Below are 15,490 nucleotides of genomic sequence, written 5' to 3' on the forward strand. Positions count from 1 at the left end.
AAATAATTTTGTGTGTTCTTGTCATACATAAAAACATTCTATCTACAAGGAGTTTTTTGCTCCATTTGATACCTATGTAATTTTACTGGTACCTACATATTTTCAAAACTTGTATTTTTGTTTTAGATATGTTAGTATTAGACTGTTTTTATTAATTGTGTTAATAAAAAAATTTTTATTCAATATGATTCATGTTTTGTTTTCTTTTAACGCTTTATTTTCACTATTTTGGTTGTTTTTATCTATTCCTCTAGAAAAATCACCAAGGTCAAAGATGTAAATGAAAAAATAATAGAATAGTCCAGGGCGCATCTGTTTTGAGATGGACGTTGAGAGGTGACTTATATTTTTTTGCAGAAATTGCTTGGAATTAACGCATATAATAATAATTTAGTTATCCTCCCACTCAAAAAGGTCCGGAACATTGTTTAAATAATCAAAATGTTAAAAAATGAAGGAAAAAACACTTCCGAGAAAAGTTGCACTGACATAAAAGTTGCGTAATTAAATTTCCTACAATACAGGATTAGTTAAATATTTTAAAAATTGTCACCCTTGTTTCAAAGTAGTAATAATTGCGAAAAATCCATAAAAAAACAAGTATTCGCATTTTACGTTTTTCAACCATTTATGCTACACATAGGACCTTCATATTTTACCCAGAAAAACATTATAATATAGTACAACAATACTGAAAATTTCATTAAGCTCGGTTCAATAGGTTTTGCAAAATAAATTTTGCAATCCACCTTTCGCAAAAAAATTCATTTTTTCAAAATTTTGAAGGACTGTAATAAAGCAGATAGAAAATTAAAATCGGTTAACTACCACGGCGTCAGGAATTTTTTTAAATAAACAATAATTTTTGGTGCTACGCGCAGGACAGCATTGTTAGATTCACATAAGTTGATTTCCACCAAAATTTCTTCCAATCTTTATCTAATATATTATTTTCTTACTCCATATTTTTTGTATTTTAATATTTTAATTCCACAAGAATCAAACTGATTTAATTATTGTTTGTGAAATATTGTTTAAACAATTGCGTATGTTTATAAATAATAAACTTTTATTCTCTAAGTTAAAATATATGAACAAAGAAAGTTTTTGCTAAAAAAAGTGTTATTTCAAAGAACAGAGCATGTATTTTTTATTTTGCAATAAACAAATTTATTAATTTATATCGAAATGTACTAAAAATTAAAATTTATCAATCATTCTCAAAGGTCATTGGATTGTCCAATCAGAGCAAACGTATCTGCTGTCCTGCGCGTAGCACCAAAAATAATGTTTATTTAAAAAAATTCCTGACGTCGTGGTAGTTAACCGATTTTAATTTTGCAAATTGAAAATTAAAGGTACAGTATTTTTCTATATGCAAAAAAAATTAACTTGCTGTCTGCTTTATTTTCAGTCCTGCAACATTTTGAAAAATTAAATTTTTTATGCGAAAGCTGGATTGCAAAATTAATTTTGCAAAATCTATTCAACCGATCTTAACGAAATTTACAGTATTATTTTACTATTTTTTTTTTTTGTTTATGGTTTTTTCGCAATTATTAATATTTTGCAACAAAGGTGACAATTTTTAAAATTTTTAACTAATGCTGTATTGTAGGAAACTTAATTACGCAACTTTTATGTCGGTATGTACAACTTTTCTCGAAAATTATTACTTTTAATGTTGTTCTGAAGCTATTTATTTGTGACATTTTTATAATCAACTATTTTTAATGGGTATATTAAACCCATTAAAAATAGTTGATTACTACTTTTAAAGTTACAATCAAAAAACGAAGAGAAAAATCGAATTTTTCCATAATTTTTTGACATTTTAATTATTTAAACAATGTTCCGGACCTTTTTGAGTGGGAGGATAACTTAAATATTATTATATGAGTTATTGTCAAGAAATTTCTACAAAAATATTTGAGCCACTCTCAACATCCAAATGTACTAATATTTTTACAGATGCGCCCTGGTTTAGAACTGAAATGGAAATTCGCTGGGCACAATGCAAGACAGCAGATGGAATAACCAAATACTACATTGGAGACCCTGGGAATACCGAAGAGGAAGAGGAAGACCTCAAATCAGATGGATCGACGAAATAAAAAAACACGCTGGTTCCAAATGGATGAGTATAGCCCAGGACAGAGAATCCTAGAGAGAAAAAGGGGAGCCTTACGTTCAAGAATGGACGAAATAGTCTATAGATAGATAGATAGATAGGTTGTTTTTATGTATCTACATACATCTACTCAACTATATACGATTACCTACAGGTTTTATTACCTTTTGTACTATAAAAATCTAGTTTTTCTATTAGAAATCGTATTACATATTTATTGGTATTTTTATTAAGAATTTCGTGTGCACAACCTTCAAACAGATCTAATAAATTAATGTTAATCGAGGAAATTACAACAATAAACACCTTCTGAAATTCTTCTATGCATTGTTGAATTCTTTCGACGAGATATCTAAAATATTATTCCAAAATTGTAGTTACAAAAATAATCAAATACTTAGTGGACGTGACACTAAAGGCAGGAAAATAAATTGAATAAAAATGTTTATTATTTGGTTTTTAGACGTTTATAAATTTTAAAAAGTAGTTTTGCTGGTAGAGTAATATAATTTGGACTGTTGGCAGTTGGCTAGGACTGTTTTTTGTTATTTTTGAATTCATGTGTACTTGCTGGTGCAATTTTTTTCGTATGTTTTTATTTATTAACAACTCAAAGAAAAAATTACTGACTTCTCTGAATTACCGTGTGTAAGTTAAAACCATAATACAAATACGTACATAATCTTGCTTCTTCACCAATTTACCCTTATTTTGTCATATATCTGTAATGTCGGCGTTCCAATCTTTTATTGGTATGCCCCTTCTGTTTTTCGTATTGATTTAATTTCCCACAATCTTTTCATTTTGCTGTTACTGTCAATCCGTGTTATATGATCTATTTTTTCGTTTCTGAGTCTGTCCTTGCCCCTTTTTTCTGCGGTATGCTATCTCTGATGTCTGCTGCTTGTATCCTATTCTGGTATCTTCTGCTTAAAATCCTCGATGTAGGGGAATCCTTTATTTAATGCCTGAAATAATTTTTTTTGTACTCTCTAGTACTCTAGTCTGTCGTTGAAATCCTGCTCGTTGCTTTCTATGTTATTTACCTCTGTTCCCAGGCATTTACAAATTTTTACTTGTTTTATTTTTTATTGATTACCCTTCGATTAGGTCTTCTATACCTTTTTGCTGTTGAGTTCCATAATGCAATTTATTTCATCCTATACAGTGTTTTGTAAAGGTTTTCTTACATTCTTTTACTATCACGTACATTACATTTTTTATAAAAAGTATTTAATTGTCTAACTTATTGCGTTGTTTTAAATGGTTGCAGTTTGTGTTCCTATTTTAAGAGTTACAGAACTAAAAAACAGGGAAGTGCAAGAACTAAGATGGTGACAAGTAATTCTGAAAAGAGAAAATCTAAAAAGAAAAACGATAAAAATGGAGAAACAATAAAACGCATAGAAAAGAGAGTGGATGGAAAAACTATACAGGAAAAATATACCTACAGTGTTTCCACTCCATTTCGATTTGTTTGATTTGTTACGAAAAATGAATTTATTTCACTTATTATTGGTAATAAATATTTTCGTTCATTATCCTATGTTAGTGACTGCATATTTTTATTGTTTGACTGTTCTTCGTCTAATTGCAAAAAACCCCACATTTGCCAGGGTAGGGTGTCATACCGATATCCGACAGAAAATATGCTCTGACGTGTCCTCTTCTAGGTGATAGAATCTGCATAGGTCATCATCTACCAATCTCATTAATTTCAACTACCTATTCAGTTTACAGGGTCCTTTTAACAGAAATACAATCGTTTTGACTGTTTTCCTGATTTGCTTATAACGCCTATTTGCTGATAAGGTCCCGTTTTTAGCGAATGTTTTGTAATGAACTGTTTCTCCTGTTTTTGTCCTAAAGTCCTCTTCCATTCCAGGGGTTTGTCTTTTAGTCTCGAGTCCATTTTAGTCTCTTGACAGTCTCTAAAGTTTAATCATCATTAAAGATTGATGATTAACTGACATATTAAATTTACATTCGCTTTATATGGCGAATTATATTTATTTTTATTTTATTAGGTTTCATTTGTGCTCTTTTTACACCCATTAAAGGTTTATTTACGACTGACAGCCTATACATTGAATATTTTTCCGTTTCTTTTTTTTGATATTTATATTTTTCATTCCTTTTTCGGTCATTCTTTTTGTGTTATGAACACCCATTTGTTTTTTTGTGACAAATAATTAAAACCCATATTTGTGATTAATTTTTCTTTTTCGTTTTCTTATTTATATCTTTCTCGTGTTCTCTATTTTCCTCCCACCCACGGTGCCCTCGAAGCAAAAAGTAGGTATTTACTCATATATGATAACTATAGTTACGGTGACCATATCTTTTTAAAGAAAAAAAATTACAAAAAAACAAAAGTGTATTAAAAACGCAAAATGTATCTTTTTATTGGACAAACGTAACTTTTTGTCAATAAAAATAAATAAACTATGTAGCTAAACATAAAAAATTATATCAATTAAATTAAACATAACATATTATATTAACTTTAAGAAAGTTAGAAGCCTGTAATTAAAAGTTTTTAGATGAGGGACGTGGAATAGCCTCATCTTCTTCCGGTTTTTTGTACCATTCATATTTTTCTGAACTTAAAATTAATTTAAGAAGGTCCGGCTTCGACTGAAGTAAATGAAACATTTCATTACATGTCTCATCAAAATTTGCGTACACCTGCATCGCTGCCTTGAGAGTGGAGATGGACATTTGTGACTTTTCCGACGTCAAATAATTATTTATTACAGAAAATAAACGCTCGATAGCTGCACTAGTACCCGGAAGACAAACCATAAATTCGCATAATATTTGTAAGTTTTTCAGTTTGAATTGATCTACACACTTAAAAACTTCAAACCATCGATTCTGACTATTTTTTTCTTCTCTGTTCCACTCAGCAATCTTTTCACTTGTAGCCACGTCTTTCAAAATTCCCAGTTCGTCAAAGAGTTGATCTTCATTTAAAATGGTTGCCTTGATATACAGTATAAAAGCTTCAAAAGAATAGCAAACATCGTTTCATGTTATTTCATTTCTTAGATCTATCCATTTGAATAGTTTGAACTCATGAAGATTTGTACTCCAGTTTTCTAGGTAGGTTACACATTTTGTGTAAAAATGTCTCACTTGTGTACTGAAGTTTTGTAGCGGCTTGCCCGTCTTCAAGTTTACCAAGACATTCTCTCACTTTAAGCGGCAAAAATAATGCGTCCGACTGATGTTGTAATTTGTTTTTAAGATTAAAGTATTCTTGGGCAGCATCTGCCGCATTTATTTGATCATCTTCTACTTTCAGAATGGCTTCATGAAACTGCAATGGCAGTAGCATTAGCAGCGACATCGCGAGTGAGCTATTTACAAGTTCACGCTGCCCACTCCCCTGCCCAATTCCCTGTCCAACAGGACTGAGTATACATGCGGTACTTATAAAAGATAAAAATATTAATTTTTTTAGAAAAAATAAGTATATTTGCGTGTCCTTAGAAACGTTTTAAAGTACATTAGGACAATATATAAAAATAAGTACTGTCCTACTTAAATAAGTACATATGGTCACCGTAACTATAGTGAGCAAGTGAGCCCACTTCCTGGTGGTCCAGTTCCCTGTGTATGTCAAATTTGCTTAAAATCACGTTCATACTTTTGGATAATTCCGGAAACAAACAAAGACGTATAACCGTATTAAAAAATTGTGTTATATTCCCATTAAGATAAAAATTTGAGCGCTTTCTGTTATCGTACCGTGAGACTTAAATAAAATATCAACCTTACCCATTTGTAATTATTTAAACAAATAATAACGGAAAGCAAATACGAATCGTACAAAGTAAATAATGTGAAGATAAGGCACGTACCAACTGGCGGAATTACTGTTCGTAAAACCGGAGGAATTAGATTTTTTAATTGGTAGCAGCATTGTAAATATTAAAGGATTTAATTAGATGGTTTGGTTTTTGTTTATATAGAGGACAGACAAGGAAAACATTTTAAAATTTCGTTTTGCCTCTTTATTTCAAGTCAAATTGAAAATTTTTTCTTTAATTTCTTGCTAATTAATGTATAATTCATACAGTCTCCGGTATATTGTATATCCTATGTGTCTGTCGGTAGTCGTTGGTTTTCTTCCAGTTTCATAGTAAACTGAATTTTATGGTGGATATTATCAATACTGATAAAACCCTTAAATGGAATATTGTGGACTAAAGACATAGGAAAACAACGAAAAGTAACAATTTATAATACGTTGATAAAAATCACATTGATGTACGGTACTGAAACGAGGAGGATTAAAAAACATCAAAAGAGAAAACTAGAGGCTCCGGAGATGGACGCACTAAGACGATCAAACAGAACATCAAAGTTCGAGAGGATCCGAAATGAAATAATAAGAAGAGCATGCGTGTAACAAAAACAATTACTGACTGCATAGAGGAAAAAAAATTAACCTGGTACGGACACGTTCAAAATATGAGCGAGGAAAGACTCCCTAAAAAGACAATTATTTGGGGTACCAAGAGAAAAACGAAAAAGAGGAAGACCGAAAAAATCTTGGATTGGTGGTATACGAAGATCTATGAGCGAAAGAGGACTGGAACAACCGAGGGAACTGGCGCTTAGGCATCGGACAACGTCGCAGGACGTTATAAACCGACCGAATACAATACATAGTACTGATACTAAATATACCTTCAGTTTTTCTTCTCCATGTGTTCAGATGATACAAGTACCTATTATACAGGGTGTAACAAAAATACAGGTCATAAATTAAACCACATATTCTGGGACCACAAATAGTTCGAATGAACCAAACTTACCTTAGTACAAATATGCACACAAAAGAAGTTACAGCCCTTTGAAGTTACAAAATGAAAATCGATTTTTTTGAATATATCGAAAACCATTAGAGATTTTTTGTTGAAAATGGACATGTGGCATTCTTATGGAAATAACATGTTAAAGAAAAATTATAGTGAAATTTGTGCACCCCATAAAAATTTTATGGGGGTTTTGTTCCCTTAAACCTCCCCAAACTTTTGTGTCCGTTCCAAATAAATTATTATTGTGGTTCCATTAGTTAAATTCAATATTTTTAAAACTTTTTGCCTCTTGGTATTTTTTCGATAAGGCAGTTTTTATCGAGTTGCGGTTTCTTTTTTAATATGTTTACATAAAAATTTTATGAGGGTTTTGTTCCTTTAAACCCCCCAAATGTTTGTGTACGTTCCAATTAAACTATTACTGCGGTACCATTAGTTAAACACAGTGTTTTTAAAACTTTTTTGCCTCTTTGCATTTTTTTGATAAAGCATCTTTTATCGAGATGTGGCTTCTTTTTTAATATGGTTCAAAATGTACTTAAAAATGTAACTCATAAATAAATTTTCATATTATTACCAAGTCTCCATAATCGTACTTTACCATATACAAATATGTGGTGGATTTGACAAATATTCAAATATCTCGATAAAAACTGACTTTTGGAAAAAGTACTAAGAGACAAAAAAGTTTTTAAAAACTTGTGTTTAACTAATAGCGCTACAATAATAATTAAATTGGAACGTACACAAAAGTTTGGAGGGGTTTAAAGGAACCAAACCCCCATAAAATTTTTATGGGATGTCCAAATTTGATTATCATTTTTTCTTAAAATACTACTGCCATAAGAATACCACATGTCCATTTTCAATAAAAAATCTCTAATAGTTTTCGATATATTGGAAAAAATTGATTTTCATTTTGTAACTTCAAAGGGCTGTAACTTTTTTTCCGTGCACATTTGTACTAAGGTAAGTTAGGTTCAATCGAACTATTTTTGGTCCCAGAATATGCGATTAAATTTATGACCTGTATTTTTGTTACACCCTGTATACACGAACCTAAATCAAAGTTTTGGTTTGTGTTTTTCTGTTCCTATTGCTCGCTGTTCTATTTCTTGCATAAATAGTATTGCTATAGGAACATTCGTGAAAAGTGAGACCACATCGAAGCTGACTAGCAATATTCCCGGCTCAGTAATCACAACTTTTATATGCTCGATGACGTGGTTCGCATTCTTGACGTAAGAATCCGATTCTTCTGCGTATGGCTGTAACTGTTCAACCAAAATTTTTTCCAATGGTTGTAGAGGAGATCCAATATAACTAAATATTGGCTGCAATGATAATCCTAGACGAGACGACTTGTCTCTAGGTGTCAGTTGATGCCTGACACTTTAATCTTGGCTTTTGTTATTTTTTCTAGACACTTGTTCTTCAAATTATGTAAGGATTTATGATGAAGTAATGTAGTAGGAGAAGTCGATATTGCATAGGGAAAAAGAAAATAATGAACAGAATGCTTCGAGGAGAAGCAAAACTGAAAAGACGAGCGACTGTTACAAGAAAATTGTATATAAATGGTACACTTAATGATAGGAAAATAGAAAGAAAAGGGGTAATAATAACCTTGTCCAAATTTGCAAACAATATTGTTTAACAATCGTTAATTATAGCAAATATATGTCTGGAATAAATTTATAGTGAATCCAACCTAACATTGAGATAAAGACAAAAAGGCTTTATTAATATAAACATTATCTCCGTGTAAATGAGACATATCAATTAGCGTTTTGTCCCAATTATGCTAAAAAGATCAATAATTATCAAATATTTTTTACCACAATAATCACAAAATGTGCATTATTAGATCGCTTAGTGTTATTTAAAAATAATAATAGCAATTAAGATAATAATATGTCAATAGGGTACATTAAGAAGCTATAAAACAGATATACATAGTGTATTGTTTATTTACGGAAATAGTATTTTCCGCAAATCGCCAGGAAATTTTGACATTCTTGTCAAAATTTCTTGAAGAAAAAGTCAGGACTTCCTTACTGTAAGGAAATGTCATTTCCTTACTGTAAGGAAATGATATTTCCGTACAGTTGTTAGTGTTCTATTTATAAACGTCAAGTTTGACAATTCAACCTCAATACGTTTCCATAGTAACCCAAGTAATTTTATTAGGAATTTCAAAGCACCATTTATTTGGGAATAAAATTATCGCGTTTTTTTTAAATCAATCAATATCTGTCGAATTTTAAACGATTTGCGGAAAAATAGTATGTTTACCTCGTAGGAAAAGCCACATTCCTGGACTTTGTGTTGCTAAGTCTCGGCTTGCGCCTCGACTTAGCAATCTTCACAGTCGTCCAGGAATGTTAAGCTTTTCCTACCCGGTAAACAATGTACTATTATTATCTACCACAAAACAAAACAAAAAAATTAGAATATCTAGGACATGTAATGAGAAATCAAGAACGTTACAGCCTTCTCCAACTGATTCTCCAAGGGAAGGTAAATGGTAAAAGAGGACCGGGAAGAAGACGCATTTCCTGGCTTCAAAATTTACGTAAGTGGTATAACACGACTACCAACGAACTCTTCCGCGCTGCGGTAAACAAAGTCAAGATAGCCATGATGATCGCCAACATCCGGAACGGATAGGCACTTTAAGAAGAAGAAGATCTACCACATGATGAGACCGAACTAATTATTATTGTGATGTTACAAAATTGGGACTAGAGGACCACAATAATAGATATGAAAAGATCGCAGTGGAATAAGCCAAAAGCTTCCTCATTTAATATATCTATCTTATATATATCTTAATATATCTAGAGACTAACAGAGACTTTAAGCGTAGACTCAAAAAATCAAAATATAGTTAAAAATTCATGAATTTTTGGTTCGTCCGTTTTTTTTAGGTTTCGCTATTTAATTGTTTCGGAAACCCCAAGTCCAATTTAAAACTGTTGTCTACGTATTAATGTTAATACGTTCTAAACTTTCTTCACCAATTTTGCAAAAATTCCACCCATTTTTATAAAAAACACGCTCAACTACTGAGTTGTTGTATTGCTCAAACTACGCCATAAAACATTACTCAGCTTAAAAATAAAATAAAAAACTGTTTTATCTTTCCAGTGGCATAGTTAAAATACGCTAATGATTTGTTTGCCCCACTTTTCAAAGTTGAACCGTACAAATTATTTTCTAATTTACGAACTTCTAAAAGAAACTAACGAAATAATGCATCCTTAATGATCATTAAAGTGTTTAAAGTTAGGAAAAACAGGCAACAAGCCAAGTTGAGAAATTCCAATGACATAAATCAAATTTTCTTGAGTAGTTCTGGAGAAATACACTAACCAGCACAGATATTTCGCAATAAAACGTATTTTTTTATTTGCATATATTGACTGATTGCATTGAAAAAAATTTCGTCTAAGACTGATCTGTTTATATCTGATCTGATTATTTTCAAATTTGGTTTAATATTATTTGTTATCGGTATGGCGAAAACTTTGTATAATATGGTATTTTGTAATGCTATTAGTTGTACCTTACTGGGTTTATTCCCATTTTATTTCTTGGTAGAAGTTTATTTTTAAAATCTTCAGTACAGCTCAATTTCTGGACTAAGAAGAGCTTTTTTCTTTCTACATATTTTGTTGTCGTTTTTTTTTCAGCTTAGACTTCTTTACTTTCTATTCTATTCTAACTTTATTTTGGTTATAAACTGCTCTAATACTATAAGCGTTATTGGCCAATATAAGCCTTTTATTTATTTCAGATTCTTCTTCATTATTTGCGACTAAATCCATTCCCAAGTTCCTGAATTTTTTCACGTCTTCTATGTCATATAGAATATAGAGATAGAGTATAGAGTGTTGTCTATATGATCTGGTTTGATATCATCTGAGTACTCTACCAAGGATCTATTTGTCTTCTGCTTCTTCCTCTTTGTAAGCAAATCTGCTTGTTCATTGACGGATTGATATCTATATGAAAGGTTATCACTTCATTTTTTACACGGTCGTCCCATACTTTTTCTGCCGATTTCTAATTCATCTCTTACTATTTTGACCACACGGTCTTCATCATTCTGCTTATGCGGTTATTCCTTCTTTTTTTCTCTTCAGTGTCCATTCGTTTACACCTGTACGTTACATTTTCTTCTAATCTCTTTACACCCCTTTCGATCTCTCAGCGTATTTACTGTAATTCTTCTCGCTACCCTTGTCTCAGCAGTTTCCAGTAGTCTTTGTGTTAATTCTTTTTTATCTCAGTGTTAATATCTGTGTTTGGCCATATAGTGTTATTAAGGGATCCTGCCAGTCTATCTGCTTTTTGTACTTGAGTTCTTTGTCCAGGTCTCAATAGTTGAACAGTGTAATTTCAAGGTATTTTATTTCCATTACTTGTTCAATACTGGTGCCATCAATTTCTATTTAACATCTGATAAGTTCTTTACTGATTATTATTGTTTTAGTTTTTTGAGATGAGATTATTAGGTTATTGATTATGTATTTTAGAAAGGAACTACAACGTTAACGGGGTTTTATTATTTAATATAATCAATGAACCTTTAAATATGAAAAAACCGCGGAGTGCTACCATTTAAAGGGGTGCGTTTTTGAGAAAGGGTTGAATTAGTCCCTAGGCACAGGGCGAATTAGGGTAAGTTCTATGCACTTTTGGCACAAACACGTCTACCAGGAAAATTGTTTCAGGTTAAATTTACTATCGAAATATCACATTTTAAAGTCAAAAATATATTTTTTACAAAAATATATTAAAAAAAAAGCAAGAGAACAACACGAAAGATAGCACTTTTGTTTTTGGTCCCATAACTTTTTCTCATTGGGATATAGGTATAAGATAGAAAATAACTTCCGTCCTTTCTCTTTAAAATGGTGTTTTCTAGAATTCTCTATAATTTATAGTTTACAAAATATGATTTTTCAAAATTTGTTACTCACAGCGATTTTGGCCCATTTTCCTTGTTACTTTGCAAACATTGTTCTGTAACTTTTTTCTACGCAGCTTTAGGTATATGCAATGGTACATTTAGTAGAAAGAAAAGTCAATTACCTTTAAAATGCTCTATTGTAGAAGGCTGTTTTACTATTTTTAAGCAAGATATGGTTTTTGAAAATTCTTAACTATTAATGAATTTTGATATAAAGAAAGCCTATTTTCTTTACTTTAAAATGGTGTATTGTAAAAAATTCTAGGACTATTTTTAAACAAGATATGATTTCTCAAAATGTGACATATACACATGCTACAGGTTCCACTAAGTTGGAACCATAATATGGAAAACTTTTTTATTATTAACTTTATGAAAAAAAAAATTATTCTTTATAAAATGCTCTGCATAATCTAGGACCTAAGATGCAATCATCAGATATAAAATTTTATCAATAATATACGAAGTATGTTAAAAAATATGAATTTCGCTTAAGAGTAAAGTACCTTTATATTTCACAATATCGAAAAGTGTTATTAAGAAAAGTTATTTGAAATTAAAAATTATGTTATAATATGTAAATATGTTCTAATTGAAAAAAATTTATCAAAATTTCAAATTTCATAATCAAAAATTTATTAAAAATTTAAAATTTTTCTTAAATTACAGATACCCTTGGATATCCAACAGATATCTTGTTTAAAAATAATCCTTAAATTTTTTGCAATACACCATTTTAAAGTAAAGAAAATAAGCTTTTTTTTGTTGCACAATGTATATACCTAAATGTACAAGAAAAAAGTCATAATAAGAAATTTAAACAATAATCATAAAAAATATCAAAAATCATTAAAAGTATACAACCTTGAAAAATCATAACTTGCTTAAAAATAGTCACACAACCATATACAATATACTATTTTAAAGGTAATGGACTTCTATTTCTACTAAACCTACCATTACATATATTAGATATATATCTAGAAATGCGTAGAAAGAAGTTACAGAACAATGTTTGCAAGATAATGGGGAAAATAACCCAAAAATGCTGTGATCGGCTAAATTTGAAAAATTCTATTTCAGAAAATATAAATCCTAGTGACTTTTACTAAACGTTATTTTAAAGAGAAAGGACTGAAGTTATTTTTCGCTGAAGCAATATCTATACTTATATCTCTCAGGAAAGAAGTTATAGGACAAAGAACAAAATTGTTTTCTTTGGTGTTTTTTTCTTGCTTTTCTTTTGAATATATTTTTGTGAAAAAAATATTTTTTACTTTAAAATATAATATTTCGGTAGTAAATTTAACTTGGAACAATTTTCCTGAAGACGTGTTTGTGCCAAAAGTGCATAGAACTCACCCTGAGCCTAGGAACTAATTCGCCCCTTTCTCAAAAACGCACCCATTTAAGGCCCATTTATACATACCCGGGCCGTGTCTGTTCCGGGTCAGTGCCGAGTCCGGGTATTTTTATTGCGATATTCACATACAACCGGGTTGTGGCAGTGTGCGTACCGGGCCGAATAAGAGAGGAAAACGTTATTCTCTGTGTAAAAGATAGTTGAAAATATTTCGGCTTGGATAGAAGATCTCACCTCACAATATCTATTGCTTGTCTGTTTTCCAGCAGTCGCGTTCACAAAACAATAAAATCGTGTTTATACAAGTCCCTGCGATCCGTGTCATTTTCGTGCATCGCCAGTGCCGACAGCAAAAATATCGGCTGGGATTAATTTCAGACCGGGCCCGGATGGGCCCCGTCCGGGAAACGCCAATGTATAAATATCCTCATAAGAGTACATATTGTTTTTTTTTGGACCGGGCCCTGTCTTAACACGGAACGGACACGGCCCTGATATGTATAAATGGGCCTTTAGATGGTAGCACTCCGTGGTTTTTTCAAATATAGAGGTCCATTGACCATATAAGATAATAAAATCTCATTAACGTTGTATGTAGTTCCTTTTAGCTCTCTTATTTTGAACATAATCAATATCGTAATAAATTATTTATCGTAATATAATATTTTAAATCTGTGAACTAGTCTTTGCAGACTACATATATTCATATTGGGGTATCAATATTGCAGCGTCTTCGTAACACAGTATTTTTACTTCTTTGTTTCCCATTCTCTTGCTCTTCCTTTGTTGACAGTTTTGATGATCCATGATTAAATTGAAGAGTATAGGGCTCAATGTTTCAAAGGGCTCAAGGTTCAATTGAAGAGTATAGGGCCACTGTCTTATTCTGTTGCTTATGTCAGAGTTCTGACTTTTCATTGTGTCATTGCTGAAAGTCGCCAATTAAAATTCAACTTTTATTACAATTCTATTGTATTTTACTAAACATTTATTAAAGTTAATTGCATTAATAAATCAACAGTTTTGGTTAGCCCTGTCAGAATAGATATTCAAATATTTGCATCGATTCAAAGGCGATTAGTAGACCTTTCAAATGAGGTGTCCTGTGATCTCGGTGGGGTCCGGATAAATAATCCCCGGACAAAAAATCCCCACAAATTATCCCTGGACAAAAAATCCCCGGACAAAAATCCCCACAAATTATCCCTGGACAAAAAATCCCCGGACAAATAATCCCCGGACAAATAATCCCCGGACAAAAAATCTCCACAACAAATCCCGGACAAATAATCCCCACAAATTTTTTTGGACAAATTATCACCACAAAAAATCCCGGAAAAAAATCCCCTAGAAATATTTGCAGCCGAATAGTTCTCTAAAAGTTTTCCCGAAATTTTACTGAATTTCAAATTCCAATTCCATGTCGAAAACTTCAAATTTTACATGACAAAAGAGTATGAGTTTTTCAAAAATCGTGGAAGATAAATATGGTGACTGAGCTAAGGCTGTGGGAATCATGTTGTAATTATTCGCTTAAATATTTTGCTGACTCTGCTTTGAATAACTATGGTCAAAACATGGCCTATTATCTGTGTGCATCACCAACGCATTTAAAATAAAACGGGGAGTGCGACAGGGAGACACAATGTCGCCAAAATTGTTTACAACATTATTAGAGTATATGTTTAAGAACGCAAATCTGAGTGAAAAGGGAATTAATGTCAACGGAGAAATTCTTGGTCATTTGAGATTCACTGACGATATTCTTTTTGCTTCTTTGTGTTGTTTGTGTTCTTTTTGCTGACAACATCGAATATATTCAAATATGAGCAAATTTTTCTTAGAGATATTTTGTCCGGGATTTTTTGTGGGGATATTTTGTTCAAACAAATTTGTGGGGATTACTTGTCCGGGATTTTTGTGGGGATTTTTTGTCCGCGGTTTATTTGTCTGGGAATTTTTTATCCAGAGATAATTTGTTGGAATTTTTTGTCCAGGATTATTTGTTCTAAATTCATCTCGGTTTGTATTAAAAAAAATAGTTGATCACGTCATTAAGCCTACCCTGACGACGTAATGTCCAACACGTATTATATAACAATTGAAGACCATTCAAAAATTAAAATCGTCGTTTTTAAGACTTTTTTGTGTCGTCTGCTTCTAAAATAATGCATGTATTCCATAGATTT

General features: G+C 31.4%; 1 protein-coding gene across 5 annotated transcripts in view; it reads left to right on the forward strand.

Moving 5' to 3' along the window:
* Positions 1 to 15,490, forward strand: part of LOC114333597 (protein sickie) — an 823,608-nt gene that overhangs the window by 282,396 nt on the left and 525,722 nt on the right. The window lies entirely within an intron of this gene.

The sequence above is a fragment of the Diabrotica virgifera genome, chromosome 5, assembly GCF_917563875.1.
Source record: "Diabrotica virgifera virgifera chromosome 5, PGI_DIABVI_V3a".
NCBI classification, from domain to species: Eukaryota; Metazoa; Arthropoda; class Insecta; order Coleoptera; family Chrysomelidae; genus Diabrotica; species Diabrotica virgifera.